This window comes from Rhinolophus ferrumequinum, chromosome 14, assembly GCF_004115265.2.
Source record: "Rhinolophus ferrumequinum isolate MPI-CBG mRhiFer1 chromosome 14, mRhiFer1_v1.p, whole genome shotgun sequence".
NCBI lineage: Eukaryota > Metazoa > Chordata > Mammalia > Chiroptera > Rhinolophidae > Rhinolophus > Rhinolophus ferrumequinum.
In genome coordinates this window covers 33,647,202-33,666,830 of record NC_046297.1, presented here as the reverse complement: position 1 = coordinate 33,666,830, position 19,629 = coordinate 33,647,202, and the positions used below count along the sequence as shown (strand labels likewise).

The 19,629-nt window shown below is 38.9% G+C and overlaps 1 protein-coding gene across 4 annotated transcripts in view; it reads left to right on the top strand.

Moving 5' to 3' along the window:
- Positions 1-412: 412 nt before the first annotated feature.
- Positions 413-19,629, top strand: part of TRIQK (triple QxxK/R motif containing) — a 94,155-nt gene continuing 74,938 nt past the window's right edge. For 2 of the 4 annotated variants that reach the window (XM_033126119.1, XM_033126118.1), the window contains exon 1: positions 413-554. The gene's annotated coding sequence lies outside the window, so the exon portion shown is untranslated. The other 2 variants (XM_033126121.1, XM_033126120.1) reach the window with 2 other exon arrangements.

Sequence of the window (19,629 nt, the reverse complement as noted above, 5' to 3'; positions counted from 1 at the left end):
CATACCTCCAAACATTATTGATCACGTTTCAGGAATCACCTTTCCTATACTGATTTTAACTCTTCTGTTAAAAGCTTAAATTGGCAAATAACATTGTTTTCTGAGACAGTGCATACTTCCATCAAGGGATGCTCCCTGGAGACTGTGGATGGGTACTATGTGTTAGATGGGAAAAGTACAATAATCAGAAGAACAGACTTATACGTTTTATGTTTATAAAACAAGTCGCAATCCTTAATTGCAATTTCCACAGTCAAATTTGAGACAGTTATTAGAATCTGATACTCCATCCAAACGAATATAAAACCACAGGGCCTTCGCATTTCCGTCCAGGACCAGCGCAGAGGCGGGAGAGAGAAGGTCCAATCGAAGCGCATGCTGAGGACTGGCCCCGCCCCCTCCCATCGAGTTCTTCCTCTTTTCCGTGCCGCTTGCTGGGAGTGGAGTTGTACAGCTAGCTCGTCCCGCCCCTGCCTCTGAGTGACAGGAACCGTGGACAGCAACATTTCCAGCCGGTCACGAAGTTTGTCGGCCTTTGCCTTGGCTGAGCTGAGGTGTGTGTGTCCCTCATGGGCGAGTTCTGGGAGGCGGGGGAGGGTCTGCCCGGGAATCCTACTTAGTGTGCTCCCAAAGCGTTTTGGAGATGACCGTTCCGATCCTGGGAGCTGCACTTGGGCGGGCTGGGCTGACGGAGGCTGTAGAAGAAGAGGAACGCGGGCCCTGGGAAACCCAGTAGATACGGTAATGATTTAAGGACCCCTTCTGGCGAGCAGGGCGCTCGCGGTGGGGGTGGGGATGATCTGAGTAGGGTTCCGGCGGTGGGTGGGCGTGGCCGCCGCAGTTGCTAAAGGAACGCGCGGTTTCCGCCCTGCCGGCGCGTCTGGCGAGGGTGATTTGGCCCCACCTATCTCCGGAGGCTTTCCACTCGAGTAGGGATTGGCTGCTTTGTGGTTTTGTGCGTCAGTTAATTTGCGTCCGTTTATTTCCTTCTTTCTTTCTTTGGGTTCTGTAGTTCTCTCTCTGGCCTTCCTCTCTCATTTTACTCCTCTCCACAGTTTTCTCCGCTTCCCTGTGTTAATGACCAACTTTTTACATTTCAGAGAAGAGCTTTACGGAGCATGAGGTGACTTTATTGGGGATGAGACAGGTTGGGGGGGTCTTGTCTTTTCCTGGAGCTTGATAAATCTCTGAACCCACAAGGTGCTGGTGTCCACGTGGATGACTAGGAAAAGGGGGATAGGATATACGGTTTCTTCTACGTAGAATTCTTTTCCTTGTTGTACGTTTGATCTCAAGGAGCTTCTTTAGAAGTTGCAATTCATTATTGGACAATATATGATCTTTCAGTCCTTACTGTGGAGAGCGGTAATACTAAGCATATAAATCCCTCTTTGGCCTTCATTGGCCCATATTTAATAATTATGACATGGTAACCACAGATAACCATTTCTCATCTCTTCTTTGCTCGTGGCAGCTGGTCCCAAATGATGTAGACGAATAAACATTCCAGAGAGAAAACGAAGGAGCTAAAAGTCGGCTTTTACTTCCTTCTGCTAGGTTTGCTATATACATCCCCAAGATGGAAGCTTTTACTGCTTGTTAACGCTGGGAAAAACCTTGGCCTACAAGTCAGGAAACTGCCAGGATTAGGGGATGCTAGTCCTTGGGCAATAAACCTCATAATTGTTATCTGTAAAGTGGGAATACTTATATGTGCCCTTTGTTCCTGAAAAGTAATGAGGAATAATTGATTGTGAGAGTATTTTTAAAATAATGATGTACACAGATGTAAAATGTTACCGATTACACTTTCAATTATTTTGTCTACATGATAAGAATTTGTAAACAGATAATTATGATCATTCAGCTTAAAGTATTTTCAAACTTCCCTTGTAATTTTTTAAATTTATTTTTAATTTATTTTTTTAATCTTTGGGTTATTTAGAAATGGAGAAGAAACTCACTCATCTCTCCGTTATGGATTCTGTGTTAGTGCTGGTTAGGTAGCACCTGAAATGTCTTGCATGACATTTTTTCCCCCTTTGACATCATTAGGTTTTTTCGAGAATATACATATAGGATTGGGAAAGGATTGGGAAAGATTATTTTATAATCCAATGACGAATGACCTTTTTTGTAACTTTGAAAAGCCAAGGAAAGCTATTGATTTTCTCCCAAGAAAAAACAATTGGAAGCCTGAGTGGACCCTAGATTAAGAACACATGTTTTCGATCAATTTAAGGAATAAAGAAATCAACTCTTTAGCCTTGCCTAACCCCAAAGAGAGACTGGGTAATTTATGTATATACAAGCTTTGTAACTGGGAGCATAGTGGGGTCTTTCTTTTTTCTTCCAGAGTGCATCTTACCATAGCTTACTGTGGGGACAGAGCCCCAAAAAGCAGTTTCCCGGCTCTCGGCCTCACATAGAAAGGTGCTGGCTCAGGTAGTAAATGGCCATCGACTGTGATCAAATGGCCATCAGCTGTGGCTAGTTGGCCGTCAGCTGTAACCAGTGAGCCATTGGGCAATAATATAACTGCCGTGGCTAGGCTAGCAAAAAATGGGGGCTATCAGGAAGATGGTGGCTGAGCTTGCAAGCGGTGCAGTGTGGGTTGGGAATTGTGTGGCTCCTGTTTCCTGTGTCTCCAACCCAGCCTCCAGTGAGAGTATAGTGGTATGACTCCCCTACCTATGGCTCCGTGGGTGTTCCTTTTTGGCCTAGCCATATCCTGCGTTCTTGTGTGTGGAGCGGGACCAGAGACCCCGCCTGCCGCCCTGCATGACACATGGCGAAGTTGGCAGGATCCCCTGCACTACACATGGCGCAGCGAGCAGGGTATGGTGTCGGCCAAAGCTCTCCGAAGGGCGGTGGAGCAGTTTGTGCCTATGAACACTCAGTCTCAGGAAGACCAGGAGGAGCAGCTGCCTGAGAGCTGGAACCCCGTGGAGGGGTGGAAAGACGTGGACGGTTCCCCAACCAGCAAAGGCCGGAGAAAGCGAAGGTCATTGCGGCCCCGTGGGCTGGAAAGTGTTTGCTGAGACAGCCCGGATGGAGGACTTGTAGTCCCCGGAGGAAACGCTTGCTGAGTCCTCCATGGGAGATGAGGGTGAGGTTAAGGTCGTCCCTCACCCCCAGGACAGCCCTGGCGAATGACTATGGACTATGGGGAATTGCCTTCCATCCCTAATTTAATGGACCACTTGACTATTTGGGAACATACCACCATGTAGTGGAACTGGCGGATGTTTGCTTTTGTGTCTTGACCGGCCGCCATTGAGAATATGTAAGCACCTTGACTGTGAGCCGCTGTTGTTCCAGCACGGTACCCTGAGAGGCCCAGAGAGAGTGGCTGTGCCCTGAGAGCCCTGGCTGTGTCCAGGAAGTCTGGCTGAGCCCAGAGAGAGTGGCAGTGCCCTGAGAGGCCCTCGTGTGCCCGGGGAGACTAGTGGTACCCTAAGAAGTCCAGGAAGTCTGGCTGTGCCCAGAAGTACTGGTGGTGCCCTGAGAAACCCTGGCTGTGCCCGGGGAGACTAGTGGTACCCTAAGAAGTCCAGGAAGTCTGGCTGTGCCCAGAAGTACTGGTGGTGCCCTGAGAAACCCTGGCTGTGACCAGAGAGCTTGGCTGTGTCCAGGAAATAGCATTCACCTCCAGGCTCCTCACACAGGGCCCCTCGCGGAAGACGTTTGTCACGTAGATTGTGAGGCGAGACCCTGTAGGGGTGGAGTGTGGGGACAGAGCCCCAAAAAGCAGTTTCCCGGCTCTTGGCCTCACATAGAAAGGTGCTGGCTCAGGTAGTAAATGGCCATCAACTGTGATCAAATGGCCATCAGCTGTGGCTAGTTGGCCGTCAGCTGTAACCAGTGAGCCATTGGGCAATAATATAACTGCCGTGGCTAGGCTAGCAAAAAGTGGGGGCTAGCAAGAAGATGGTGGCTGAGCCTGCAAGCGGCGCAGTGAGGGTTGAGAATTGTGTGGCTCCTGTTTCCTGTTTCTCCAACCCAGCCGCCAGTGAGAGTATAGTGGTATGACTCCCCTACCTATGGCTCCGTGGGTGTTCCTTTTTGGCCTAGCCATATCCTGCGTTCTTGTGTGTGGAGCGGGACCAGAGACCCCGCCTGCCGCCCTGCATGACACATGGCGAAGTCGGCAGGATCCCCTGCACTACACTTACCTTAGTTAGTTCATAGTTATCAGCCAACCCGCAATCCTTTCTCTTTTTCAAACATTTAACAAACAAGACCTACCAATGCTCAATAAATTGTTGCTGTCTTTCAAAACCATGTAAGCTCTATTTTATTACAAATGCCCTTTGACCATTCTCTTAAAGCATATTCCTATATTTAAGCAAGTAAAAAGAGAACTTATCAAATATTATGGGAGATACTAAATTATATTTTTGAAATAAACATTAAACACATAAACTTTCTCTTTTATCAAGCTCCATTTTGGACAAAGAAAAGATGATTACATTTAGTATATGCCACTGGAATATCATTACCTGACTTCTAAGACTGTTTTCTTCAACTTAAGTGAATGATCTTTTAAAACATTTTAATTTCCTGTGGGTAAAAAATATTGTTCTTGTGTCCACTGTGGCTTTTTTCCTGATTTCTATATTAAAATAGAATTCTGTAAGTAGAGTTATTTTCTTTGCTCAATTTCCTTATATAGCTTTACCGATAAAAGTGGGCATCAGTAGTGGATATTATCATCAGATAAAGAAAACATTGAAGAGGGAAAAATATATTGCTTTTGTAATAAACATAAGAAAGTGTACATAGGAGCACCTGTTGTTTCTTTAACACTTACAATTTTACTCATACTGTTTAGTATGTTAAAAGATATTAAAACTTTCGAGAGTTTATTTGAATGAAAATTGAATTGGGCAGCACCCATGTGGGGACAGAGTCCCAGAGCAGTTTCTAGGCTCTCTGCCTCACATGGAAAGGTGCTGGCTGGGGTGGTAGATGGCCATTCGGCTGTGACTGGTTGATCAGCAGCTGTAACCAGTTAACTAATTGTCCACTGATGTAACTGCCGTGGCTGTGTTGGTTGGTTGGTTGACAGGCAAAGAAGCAGATGGCGGATTGCGGATCATGTGGATCCTACTTCCTGTATCTCTCCCGGCGAGACTGGGGTACAGAAAGACCCCTTGTTGGGGTACAGGTGTATGTTTGCTCCCTGTGTTTCCAACCCAGCTGCCAGCGAGAATATAGTGGTATGACTCCCCTATTTATGGCTCCGTTGGTGTTCCTTTTTGGCCTCACCATATCCTGCGTTCTTATGCGGGGATCGGGAGCTGAGACCCTGCATGACAACCCAGTTTAACAGATAGAAAGGAACTCAGAGGAGCTGTACAAAATGACTTTTATAGGCAGAAGGGAGTGGGAATGAGGAATTTATACTGGCAAAAAAAGAAGATTGGTTATTGCAAGGTTACTTTCCTTTAGAAGGTGGCAGGAGCCTATCAGGCAAAAAATGTGACTAGTTAGTACTGATCAGGTGATTCCTGATAGATTAGTATAATATTCCATTTCTGGGAGAGCTGAAATTGTAATTAAGTCTTGGTTTGGTGAAGTGGGGCTTAGCATAAGCAACTCCATTTTGGGTCTGTTATCTTGTTTTTAACAAGTATTTAACAATTCCCTTCTATACACTTCATTTCTGGTGGAGGAACTGCATTAAGGACATATTACACAGAACATTCTAATGGAATTAGAGTTTTTAGGGGATCAGTAAATAATAGGTCTTTCCTACTCTTGAGTTTGTAAGCAGACAGGTGGAGTTTGCCCCCAACTTACACATCCTTTCTCAGAACCTAGACTTTAGTCCAATTGAGAGAAAATTTCAGTGTGCAAAACAGATACACTTACCTAGAGTTACTGCTCTGAATGGTCCAGGGCAGAGAGGGAAGTAAAAGAAGGCAAACCTTTAGTGTTTACAGGCTTATAATTGGTTATCTCTACCCATTAAAGTGATATGGATCAATGGATTTTTGGCCACAGATCAGATAATTCTCCTATTGGGAAGCTATGAATAAGGAGTGGGAAGTCAGGGCTGTTAACCTCCTGCTTTGTTTTTCAATCCTGCATGTTGCCTCTGGGCCATTTGACATAGGAAGTGTGACAATTAAGTTCACGAACTTGTTGCAACGATGTTGCTAACCTTTTTTGATGTCAGAAAGATGATTCATTATGAATTTGTACCAACAGGACAAATAGCTAACCCAATTTACTATTTGGAAGTGCTGAAAAGGCTGCGTGAAAAAAGTTAGACGACCTGAACTTTTTGCCAATAATTCATGGCTCTTTCATCACGATAATGCTGCACCAGCTTACAGAGGATTGTCTGTGAGGGAGTTTTAGCAAGTAAACAAATAACTGTATTGGAACACTCTCCCTACTCACCTGATCTGGCTCCCCAGTGGCTTCTTTCTTTACCGGAAGATAAAGGAAATATTGAAAGGAAGATATTTTGATGACATCAAGGGTAATCTAACGACAGCTCTGATGGCCATTCCAGAGAAAGAGTTCCAGAATTGCTTTGAAGGGTATACTAGGTGCTGGCGTCAGTGCATAGCTTCCCAAGGGGAGTACTTCTAAGGTGACTGTAGTGATATTCAGCAATGAGGTATGTAACACTTTTTGTAGGATGAATTTGTGAACTTAATTGTCAGACCTTGTATATGGAGGTGATTTTAAATTATTACAATGTCTTTAAAATCTACTGGCTTTGGGACTCTAAAGTTTAGGGATGCTGAGTATTGTGTAATGTAGAGATCTACCAGCTCAGTGAGGAATTTCCTTCCCCCACTTCCCACTTCAATGCCCAAAACATCTCCATTGAGTACCACTGTTCCAGTGGAAGTTCCTTCATGTAGAAACATGAGGCTGGGCCAGATTTGGCCCTAGTCTTTGTTCCTATGTATCCATGTTTTTTATATCAATAGATTTGGCTTTAAGTATGAAGGTTTAATAAAAATACTGCTTAGAATATATTTTTTGGTATTCTCCCAGAATGATTAAAATGTTATTAATGGAAAATCGTGATAAATATTTTATCATATTTGAGATTCAGGACATTTCTTACTTAACAGGTAAGGATCATAGAGTCTAGAAGCAAATCTTTTTATATCTATTGCATACATCTAATCCTTTCTTATGTGGTAGAAATGTTAATTATATTTGCAACAATAGAGTTTGATAGATATATGTTTTCATGAAAAAGAAAAGATGATTTCTTAGCTTACCTCTTACTTTTGAAATGTTATACAACCAATAGAAAGATAATACTCTGTACTCAGAGGTTTAAGAAACTCTGTTTTGTTAATCAGGGGGTGCAGGCAGTTATATAAATGAGAGGATCTTATCAATTTCATGGCTTTCAAGCCACTGAACATAGAGAGTGAGCTCATGAATAAAATAGTTTAGTTCTTTTATAATAGTATTATGTAGTGACACAGTTGCAAAAATAGCAGACCAATTAGATTGCACATCTTAAAATTTTGGCAAAGACAAAAGGAAGATGGTTTAATCCAAAGAACATTTTTTTAATATACTTTGCATATTAAAGTATTCAAATATCACAGAATGTGAAATAATAAATTATATGAATACTTGTGGCAAAATCCTAATTGTGGATTACAGTTTATAACGTATACCAGGTAGAAGGTACCCTGGAATTAAAGTTTTAGACTTGGCTCCGCAGTAGATAACTCATTTGTTTAATTTTATGTTTCCAGGCATCAAGTTCTTTCCTTATCCTTGAATAGAAAGTGTTGAAGATTTGTGATCTGCTACCATTTTTTTTTCTGAAGACTATGCTTGGATATTATAATCTCATTGTTCACAGTGATTCAGTAAAGCTATAATCTCTGTGGGAAGGGGCATATCAGATATTTTTCAGGGTGGGAAGTTATAATTTTAAAAAGAACCTCCCGATTTCTGCTTCTATTTTGTTTGTTTTCTAGCGGTCCATTGTCTGTGTCCTCTCCTCAACACGCCCCTCCCTATACATACCACATTCAGTCAACACTGGACTGTGTAGAAATGATCTATACAGTCTGAATGCTAAAATATTCTGGATAAATTTAGCATTTGAAATGAATAAGTAGAACAAAAAAGTCCCACAAAGCCAAGGGAAAAGAGGAAGTCAGCAGAAGCTTCAAAGGCATACCTGTGAAAATCTAAGAAGAATTTAAGCTAAGAAAAACATTTGAGGAAAATTTTTGACATTTAATACATAGCTTCTATGGATAGAAGAGCTCTAAAGAACAATGATTAAGTGACAGTAGGAAGATTGTAAGGTAAAGCGAAAAGATGACAAAGTAAGTAAAAATATGGCAACTATATTAGTTTTATATTCCTGCTGTAATAACTACCATAAATTTAGTGACTAACATAACACAAATTCATTATCTTATAGTTCTATAGTTCAGAAGTCTGACATAGGTCTCATTGGGGTGAAATCATGGTATCGGCCAGCTCCATTACTTTCTGGAGGCTGTGGGAAATAATCTGTTTCCTTGCCTTTTCCAGCATCTGGAGGCTGTCTACATTCCTTGGTTTATGGCTCCCACCATTCATCTTCAAAGGCAGCAATATTGCATCTCTCTGACTGGTCTTCTGTAGTCATATCCCCTTCTGACCACAGCTAGGAAAAATTATCTACTTATAAAGACTCACCTGGATAATCCAGTGTAATCTCTCTACTTCAAGATTCTTCGTTTAATCACATCTGCAAAGTTCCTTTGGCTATGTGAGGTTACATATTCACAGGTTCTGGGAATTAGGACTTGGTTATCTTTGTGGGGAGGGGATATTATTCTGCCTACCAGAATATCATATTAAAACCGTATTTGATGCAGTGAAGAGCAGAATTGATATTACTGTATAAAATTTAATTGGTGTGGGGAATAGACATGAAAAGTTCTAGCTAAAATATTGAATTCATGAAAAGAAGATAATTTATGGAGAAAACAGAATGAAGTCCACTATATGAATATTTGGGGTTTCTGAAGAAAAAGCTATAATATAGATAATTGTCCCTTAAGAAGAAAACAGAGCATTTAAAACAAGTAATAAACAAACAATAATATGAAATAAAACTTTTCTGAGCTGAAAAGACCAGTGAATGCAGAAAGGGCTTTTCTTATATAAGACTCGACAACTCAAAGAGACACAATAGCAAAAATTTTTCAAATTATGATAAAATTTTTTTTTTATATCTAGAAAGAGATAAAAAATACCTTATTAATGTGAGGAAACAAAATTTAGGATGGTCTTATATTTCTTTTCTGTGGCATTAAACACCAGAAGACAACATAACATTTTTAGAGTTCAAAAATTTTTTTTCATAACAGTTTGTATTTCTTGTGTGATGGTAATAGAAAATGATTCCTAAGTATATAAGGGACTTGAAGCTACATCCTGTTTGCTTTTTTGCTGGTCGGAGAGGATAACTAAGTCATACAACGATTAAATGATGATAAAATGTAAACACGGAAGTTCACGTGTATATAAACGGATGGTATATCCTACAGTCCTAGAAAATAGAGGTGGCTCTGTATAATTATGTTAAATCTAGTTAAAAATTGCAAATATAATAAACTGCTTGCAATAGAAGATATATAATGTATGAGATGTGATCAAAAACTATGTGAGTATTTAAATTAAAAAAGATTATTACAGTAAAAGGCACATTGCCATTAATCCCCCTCAAAATACTCCCCCTTACTCCGAACACACTTATCCCATCGTTCTTGCCACTTTCTGAAGCAGTTCTGGAGGTCCTCTTTCATGAGTGTCATTAGTTGCTACTGTCATGGATACCTTGATGTCCTGAATCGATTCGAAATGTTTACCTTTAATGGTCATTTTGACTCTCGGGTAGATCCAGAAGTCGCACGGTGCCAGATCCGGTGAATAAGGTGGATTAGGACACATTGTAATGTTTTTTTTTGACATAAATTGCCAAACCAGAAGCGATGTGTGACACGGAGCCTTTCCATTGTGATCAAGAAATACAGTGAATGCTGCTGCTGAGTGCCATCCAATGGAAAGGCAGGTATCTTCAATATGGGAAGCGATGCGTGGAGCATTAGTAACAGTGTGTGACAAGTTTCAGCTTGTTCCATGCAGTCAGTTGGGTGTGAGTTGTGGTTGAGTGTGCCATAAATCATCCTCCATCATGACAATGCTCCGTGACAAGTATCGCTTCTGGTATATGGCAATTTCTGTCAAATAAAAAGTCCTCATCCACCTTATTCACTGGATCTGGCACCGTACAACTTCTCCAAAGTCAAAATGATTCAGGACATGGAGGTAGGCAGTACGACAGCACATCTAAAGACACCCACAAAAGAGGACTTCCAGAACTGTTTCAGAAAGTGACTAGAATGATGGGATAAGTGTGTTAGAAGTGAGGGGGAGTATTTTGAGGGGATTAATGGCAATGTGTCTTTTATTGTAATAATTTTTTTTATTTAAACATTCACCATATTGTTTGATCACACCTCGTAAAAATTAATTCAGTAACAATAACCTAGATTGAAGTAAACTTTTGTAATCTTCTGATTTATTTATGCCAAAGGTGAAACTAGGTAATTCAAGAGTAAGAATAGATTTTTAAACATACATACCTAACTACTGATTGGCAAGCTGTGGCCCATGGCCCACCCAAATCTGGCTTACTGCCTGTTTTTGTGTGACTTATGAACTAAGAATAGTTTTTACATTTTTAAATGGTTGAAAAAAAATTGAAACAGTATTTGGTGATGTGAAAATTACATGAAATTCAAATTTTATTGTGTATAAATAAAGTTTATTGGAACATAGCTACACCCATTTGTTTACATATTTGTCTTTGGCTGCTTTTGCACTAAAACAGTTGTGTTGAATAGCTGCAGTAGAGATGCAAATTTGGTGCTCTCATTGCTTTGCACTGCTTCTCAGAGCACTACAAATTGCAGTGACACAGTTATAACTTGATTTTGCCTCTTGACTCAAAAACCTTAAAATATTAATGATTTGGCCATTTACAGGAAAAGTTTGCAACTCTTGACCTAAACTATAAATTTTAACGTATACTACTGAATGAACTTTGCTTTTCAGTTCAAGAGACCCAAATTTACTTAGTTATTGACCTTCAATGTTCTGTTTACCCCAGTATCTCTTTGGTCCTATATGGACTAGGATTAAAACCAAGAATCTATTATTTTTTACATTTAATAACCCAATTTTTTCCCTCTACCTTAAATGAAACAAAATTTATATAAAGATTTTAGAATTTTTTTTCCAAAGGCAAACATCAGTCATTACTGCAATATTATAAGAAATAATGAATAGTTTACCATTTTATGCCAAAATTCCCTGTGCTTATAGAGATATGGACGTACAGTATGTAATAAATGAATTACATGTCAATCAGTTAATTGGCAAAGATTTGTTTGGCAGATATAGGTGAACTGAAAGAGGGAATAGCATGGAAATGAGGTCTGGAAGGATGCCTGTGAATTCAAGGTAGAGAGAACTGGGATAAGATAACATCAAGACAAGGAAAACAAGATTTGTAAACCCAACTGAGCAGGCAGTAGTGTCATGTGGTTGGGAAATTAAAGAAGTTCAGTGACTGGAACATAATTTCGAGAAAAGTGGCTGGAGTTAAGGCAGTGAAGACCTGCTAGGCCAGGCAAAGAAGGCGATTATATGCCATGCAATGCAATTTTCACCTTGTAGGCAATGAGGATCCATTTTAGGCTTTTAAACTGTAAAACAACATGATCGATTTGTATTTTAGAATAATGGTTCTTCAACTTTCTTCAAACACAGCACACCCTATAATTTTTACTACTATGACTATCACAGAACAAAGTTTTCTGTGGGTTATGCCTACTTATATCTTATTTATAACAATTTTTTTAATGAAAAAAATTGAAGGAGGATATATAAACAATCCCCTACTTACCCTAGAAACTTAGGTGAGCAGGTTGTTAAATAAATTGAAATCATTTTAAATTTTCAAAAGATTAAGAAGTTACCTGTAAGGTAATAGAGTAATCTGTCTGGTTATATGGGTACATAGAACTGCTTTAAGACCAAACAAACATGATGTGTGTGTGTTTTCACACTATACCACTTTTATATGTGGCTTAATAAAACTATGAAAGCTTGAGATGATACAAGTTATAGACTACTAGAATATATTTTAATTTTCTTAGATATTTTTTAAAAGTTTAATGCTTAGCATTTCTTCTATTAAAATTAACATGTTTGTTTTGAATGCCTGTATAGAATTTGACTAAAAACATATACTATTTTAAACTATGGTTTAGATATATAGTGAAAATAGTTTCCAAATAATATTGTACCAGTTGGAGTTCATTGTAGATGGCACATAATACCTTTCTATAATCTAAAACATCCAAGACACATCTGTACCAAACATTTTAGGTAAGGACTCTAGACCTATTTTATTTTGACTCTCTTATTTTAATAACAGCTTTATTGAGACCTAATTCAGAACCATAAAGGGCACTTTAAAATATACAATTCAGTGATTTTTAGCATATCTTTTGGTATAGCCATCCTGGTGGGTGTGAATTGGTATCTCATGGTGGTTATTTTATTTTTTAAAATATTTTTTTACAACTTATAGTTGGTGATTTCTAGACCAAGTGATTTAACTAACTGCATTATTTAATAAGGTTGTCACATTGTTCATTTGTGTAGCTCTGTTCTTTATTTTTTTTAACATTTATTAATTTAGACATTCAATATTATGTTAATTTCAGGTGTACAGCACATGAAACATAAGGTTAAACATTTGTATAATTTAAGAAGTGATCCTTCTGCCTAGTCTAGTACCCACCTGACGCTCGCTATGCATAGTTGTTGCCATGTTATTGACTAAATTCTCTGTGCTTTACATCCTCATGACTATTTTGTAACTACCCATAAGTACTTCTCATCCCTTCACCTTTTTCACCCTGCTTCCCTCCCCCGCCCAACTATCACCCTGATAAATCTAGCACCCATCTGACACTATAATACTTACTATAATATTATTGATATATTCCTTATTCTGTATACTACATCCCCATGACTGCAGTGTAAAACTCAATTTCTACTTCTTTTTTTAAATTAAATTTATTGGGGGGTGACAGTGGTTAGCAAAATTACATAGGTTTCAAGTGTGCATTTCTATAATACATCATCTATATATCAATCACATTGTATGTTCACCATCCAGAGTCAGTTCTCCTTCCATCATGATATATTTGATCCCATTTATCCTCATCTACCACCCCCTCCCCCTTTACCCTCTGGTAACCACTAAGCTGTTGGCTATGTCTATGAATTTTTGTTTGTTTACTTGTTTGTCTTGTTCCTTTGTTGTTTCCAGTTTTGTATCTCAATATCAGTGAAATCGTATGGTTCTTGAATTTTTCTGTGTGGCTTATTTCGCTTAGCATAATAATCTCAAGATCCATCCAGGTTGTCGTAAATGGCACTATTTCATCTTTTCGTATGGCAGAATAGTATTCCATTGTGTATATATATCACATCTTCTTTATCCAATCATCTATGAAAGGACACTTTTGTTGTTTCCATGTCTTGGCCACCATAAATAATGCTGCAATGAACATCAGAACACATATATTTTTACGGATAAATGTTTTCAGATTTTTGGGTAGTTACCCAGGAGAGGGATTGCTGGGTCATACGGTAATTTTTTGAGGAACCTCCACACTGCCTTCCATAGTGGCTGCACCAATCTGCATTCCCACCAACAGTGTATAAGGGTTCCTTTTGCTCCACAGCCTCCCCAATGCTTGTTACTATTTGTCTTGTTGATGATAGCCATTCTGACTGGGGTGAGGTGATATCTCATTGTGGTTTTTATTTGCATTTCTCTGATGACTAGTGATGTTGAGCATCTTTTCATGTTTATTGGCCATCTGTATGTACTCTTTGGAGAAATATCTATTCAGGTCCTCTGCTCATTTTTTAATTGGATTGTTTGTTTTTTGTTGAGTTGTATGAGTTCCTTACATATTTTGGATATTAGTCCTTTATTGAAAGCACTGTTTGCAAAACTCTTCTCCCACTCGGTTAGTTGCCTCTTTATTTTGTGGATGGTTTCTTTTGCTGTGCAGAAACTTTTTAGTTTGATATATTCTCAGCATTTATTTTAGCTTTTACTTCCCTTGCCTTTGAGGTCAAATTCATAAAATCCTCTTTGAACCCAAGGTCCATAAGTTTAGTACCTATGTTTTCTTCTGTGCAATTTATTTTTTCAGGTCTTATATTTAGGTCTTTGATCCATTTTGAGTTAATTTTGGTGCACGGTGACAGCACTCAAGTTTCACTGTTTTGCACATGGCTTTTCAATTCTCCCAGCACCAGTTATTGAAGAGGCTGTCTTTTCTTCATTGCATGTTTTGGTTCCTTTGTTGAAAATTATCTGTCCATATTTATGTGGATTTATTTCTGGGTTTTCAGTTCTATTCCATTGGTCTGTGTGTCTGTTTCTCAGCCAATATCATACTGTTTTGATTACTGTTGCCCTGTAGTACAAGCTGAAGTCACGGAGTGTGATACCTCCAGCATCATTCTTTTTTTTTAGGATTGCTTTGGCTTTTTGGGGTCTTCTGTGGTTCCATACAAATCTGATGATTTTTTTGTTTTATTTCTTTAAAAACTGCTCTTGGGATTTTGATGGGGATTGCATTAAATTTATATATCACTTTGGGTAATATGTCCATTTTAACTATGTTGATACTTCCGATCCATGAACATGGAATGTCTTTCAATTTTTTTGTGTCTTGTACAATTTCTTTTAAAAATGTTTTGTAGTTTTCAGTGTATAGGTCTTTCACATCCTTTGTTAACTTTATTCCTAGATATTTCATTCTTGTTGTTGCAATTGGAAAAGGTTTTTTTTTTAACAACTTTTTCTGAGATTTCCTTGTTAGTATATGAATGCAATGGATTTTTGTATTTTGATTTTGTAGCCGGTGACTTTACTGTATTCATCTATGGTTTCTAATACCTTTTGCTGGAGTCGTTAGGGTTTTCTATATACAGCATCATGCCATTTGCAAAAAGTGACAATTTAACTTCTTCATTTCCAATTCAGATGCATTTTATTTCTTTATCTTGCCTGATTACTCTGGCGAGGACTTCCACCACTATGTTGAAAAGCAGAGGTGATAGGTGACAGCCCTATTGTGTTCCTGAACATAGAGCGAAGGGCTTCAGTTTTTCACCTTTAATTATGATATTAAGTGAGGTTTGTCATATATAGCCTTAATTATGTTCAGGATTTTCCTTCTAGACCCATTTTATTAAGTGTTTTGATCATAAGTGGATATATATCTTACCAAATGCTTTTTCTGCATCTACTAATATAATCATATGATTTTTGTCCTTTATTTTATCTATGTGATGGATCACATTGATTGATTTGTGTATGTTGAACCATCCTTGTGCCCCTGGGATGAACCCCAGTTGGTCGTAATGTATAATCTTTTAATGCATTGTTGTATTCAGTTTGCTAGAATTTTGTTCAGGATTTTTGCATCTGTATTCATCAGATACTGGTCTGTAATTTTCTTTTTTGTGTTATCCTTACTAGGTTTTGGTATCAGAGTAATGTTGTTGGCCTCATAAAATTAGTTACGGAGTATTGTCTGTTTTTCAGTTTTTTGGAAGAGTTTGAGTAGGGCAGGTATTAGATCCTCTGAATGTTTGGTAGAATCCACTAGTGAAGCCATCTGGTCCCGGACTTTTGGTTTTGGGAAGGTTTCAGATGACTGATTCAATTTCCTTACAGGTGGATCAGTCTATTATTAGGTTTTGCAGTTCTTCGTGATTCAGCCTAGGAAGGCTACATGTTTCTAAGAACTTGTCCATTTCTTCTAGGTTATTGAATTTGGTCGCATATAGTCTTTCATAGTATTCTTGGATGATCCCTTGTATTTCTGTGGTATCTGTGATAACTTCCCCTGTTTCATTTCTGATTTTGTTTATTTGTGTCTTTTCTCTTTTTATCTTAGTGAGTCTAGCCAAGGGTTTGTCAATTTTATTAATCTTTTCAAAGAACCAGCTCTTTGTTACATTAATTTTTCTATTGTCTTTGTGTTCTCTATTTCATTTAGTTCTGCTCTGATTTTTATTATTTCCTTCCTTCTGCTGACCTATGGTTTCATTTATTCTTTTCCAGTTCCTTAAAGTGTAACGTGAGGTTATTTATCTGGGATTTTCTTCTTTCTTGAGATAGGCCTGTAAGGATATAAATTTCCCTCTTAAAACTGCTTTTGCTGCATACCAATACTTTTGGTAGGATATGTTTTCATTCTCATTTGTTTCTATATATCTTTTGATATCTCCTCTTATTTCTTCTTTGACCCGGTCGTTCTTTAAAAGTATGTTGTTTAATCTCCACATATTTGTGTTTTTTTTTCTGCTTTCTTTGCAGTTGATACCCAATTTCAAAGCCTTGTGATCAGAGAATATGCTTGGTATGATTTCAATCTTCTTAAATTCACTGAGGCTAATTTTATGCTTCCATGTATGGTCTATCCTTGAGAGTGTTCCATGTACACTAGAAAAGAATGTATAGTCTGATATTCTAGGATGAAGTGCTGTATGAATCTCAATTATGTCCATTTCATCTAATGTGTCATTTAGGGCTTATATTTCTTTCTTTAGTTTCTGTTTGGATGATCTATCCATAGCTGTCAATGATGTATTTAGGTCCCTTACTATAATTGTCTTATAGTCAATTTCTCCCTTTAGTTCTTTTAGTACTTGCTTGGTACATTTTTGTGCTCCCTGATTGGGGGCATAAATATTGATGACTGTTATGTCTTCTTGTTGTGTAGTCCTTTATCATTATGAAATGTCCATCTTTGTCTCTTGTTACCTTTTTTATCCTGGAGTCTGTTTCATCTGATATCAGCATGGATTCACCTGCTTTTCTCTGGGGACCACTTGCTTGGAGTGTCAATTTCCACCCTTTCACTCTGAGACTATTTCGTCCTTGTAGCTGAGATGTGTCCCTTGGAGGCAGCATATGGTTGGGTTTAGTTATTTTTATCCAATCTGCTACTCTGTGCCTTTTTATTGGTGAGTTCAGTCCAGTTACATTTAGGGTGATTATTGATATATGAGTATTTCCTACCACACTGTCTTTGTTTTCTAGTAGGACTGTCTCCATTGTTCCTTTGCCTTTTGTTGCTGTCTATTATTTCAGTGTGTTCGTATTCTATGATTTTTCCCTCTGTTTCTTCTTTTATTATGTTATATATTTGAGTTCTGAATATTTTGGGGGGAGGTTACAGTTAAGTTTATGTAAAAGAAGGTTTCATATTTAGAGTATTCCATTTTCTTCAGCATGCTTACTTTATCCATTCCCTTATGCCCATTCAGACCTTTATTTTTCCCCCTTTTATGTTTTTGTTGTCACATATCCCTATTTATGCTGGTCGAATAGCCTCCTTTAGTATTTTTTGTAGTGCATGTCATGTGTTGGAAAATTCCCTCAGCTTCTGTATATCTGCGAAGGTCTTTATTCCTTCATCATATCTAAAGGATATGTTTGCTGGATATATTATTTTTGCTCATAATTACTCTTTTTCAATAGTTTGAATATTTGAGTCCACTCGCTCCTGGCTTACAGAGTTGCTGCTAAAAAATCTGATGATAACCTAATGGGCTTTCCTTTGTAGGTTACCATCTTTTTTTTCTGGGCTGCCTTTAGGATTCTTATTTTGTCATTAATTTTTGAAATCTTCAAAACAATGTGCCTTAGAGAAGGCCTGTTGGTGTTGAGGTAATTAGGTGTTGTGTTTGTTTCTTGGATTCGAGGATCCAGGTCTTTCCACAAGTTTGGGACGTTCTCTTCGGATGTTTGAATATACTCTCTGTTCCCTTCTCCCTTTCTTCTCTTCTGGTAAGCCCATTATTCTTATATTGCTCTTTCTGATGGAGAGAGAAAGTTCTTGTAGTGTTCTTTCATTTCTTTTAAGTCTCAAATCTCTCTTCTTCCATCTGTGTTATTTCCAGATTTCTAACCTTGATGTCACCGATCCTTTCCTCCATCTGGTCAGCTCTATTACCTAAGTTGGCTATTGCATTCTTCATTTCTTTTATTGAGTTCTTAATCTCCAGAAATTCTATTTGGTTCTTTTTTAACATTTCAATCTCTTTGGTGAAATGTTAATTTTGGTCTTTGATTGTGTTTCTGAGTTCATTAAACTGCCATCTGTGTGTCCTTGCATCTTGTTGAATTTTTTCAGAAGTGCAATCTTGAATTGTCCGTCATTTAAGTCACATATTTTCATGTCTTTTAGTTCATTTTCTGGAGACTTCATTTTCTTTCTCAGCTGGCTTTTTACCTTGGTTATTCATGGCAATTAGCGAATTATTATGTCTCTTCCTAGGCATCTATAAGAGTGGGTTCTGCAACAGGTTCGTAGGAAGAGGTCTTTTCTTTGCTTTCTGGTAGTTGTTGGTGGGTTGCTTTATTTTCTTTTCATCTGCAGCCTTTAATTCTCTCTCCAGCTGTAGTTTTATATTTTCTCTGCACTGTTCCAGCTTCTCACATGATGTGGGGGATTCTCTGGAAGGTGAGCTTCTCCTCTGTGAGCAGGTTGCCTGGGTCTCAGGGCACTGTCTCTGTTGGGGGATGTGGAAAGCTTCTGAAGTTCCATAGCTCTTCCTGCACTAGATGCAGGGCCTGTGTGTTTCAGAGGCTGTGTTTTCCTCTGCAGGGATCTGCCTAGATAGGTGGAAGTGGGGGCAGGGATCGGGGTGGATTGGGTTGTGGGAAGTGGCTGTGAGCTATGGCAGGCGACCACCAGCACAGCCAGTCCTGCACCCAGGGCTCCTTCCCCTTTGGCAGAACTAGTTGGGCTGGGAATGCAGGGCTGTGGGCTGCAGTTCTCAGAACAGCCAATATTTTGTTCTTTTGATATGACACTGCTACTGTTCAGCTTCTGGCACTGGGAGGGTGGGGGTAGGGTGAGCTCTGGGAGGGTAGGGAGGGTGCAGCTAGGCTGAGTGCCTATGCCTTCCATCCTCTGCTTGGCAGTGAGGGCTTAAACTGCTGTTTTCACCCTTCTTTCCTCAGTCTTTGCTCCTAGGTCTTTGCAGTGAGTGTTGCGTTCAGCCGTGTTATATGCTGATCCCTCAGGAGGACCTATGGGCCATAAGCTGAGCGCCAGCAGTCCAAATTTTTCCCTCTCCTTGGACTGTGGTAGCTCCGGAATGCAGGGAGCTTGGAGCTCCGAGCTAGGTCTGCATCCTGTGCTGTGAGGCCTGCATCTCCACACTTCCTCTCTTTTCATGATGTTGAATATTTCCTGCCAATCCTGTCTGGCCTGCAAAGTTTCTGTTGAGAAATTAGCTGACATTATATGGGAGCTCCCTTGCAGATAAAAAAATTGCTTTTCTCTTGCTGCTTTTAAGATTCTGGTTTTTGTCTTTAACCTTTGGCATTGTAATTATTATGTGTCTTTGTGCCTGTTTCGGTTCATCTTGCTTGGGACTCTCTGCATTTCCCTTGATTGCATATGTATCACCTTCACCAGGTTAGGGAAGTTTGCACTTATTATTTCTTTA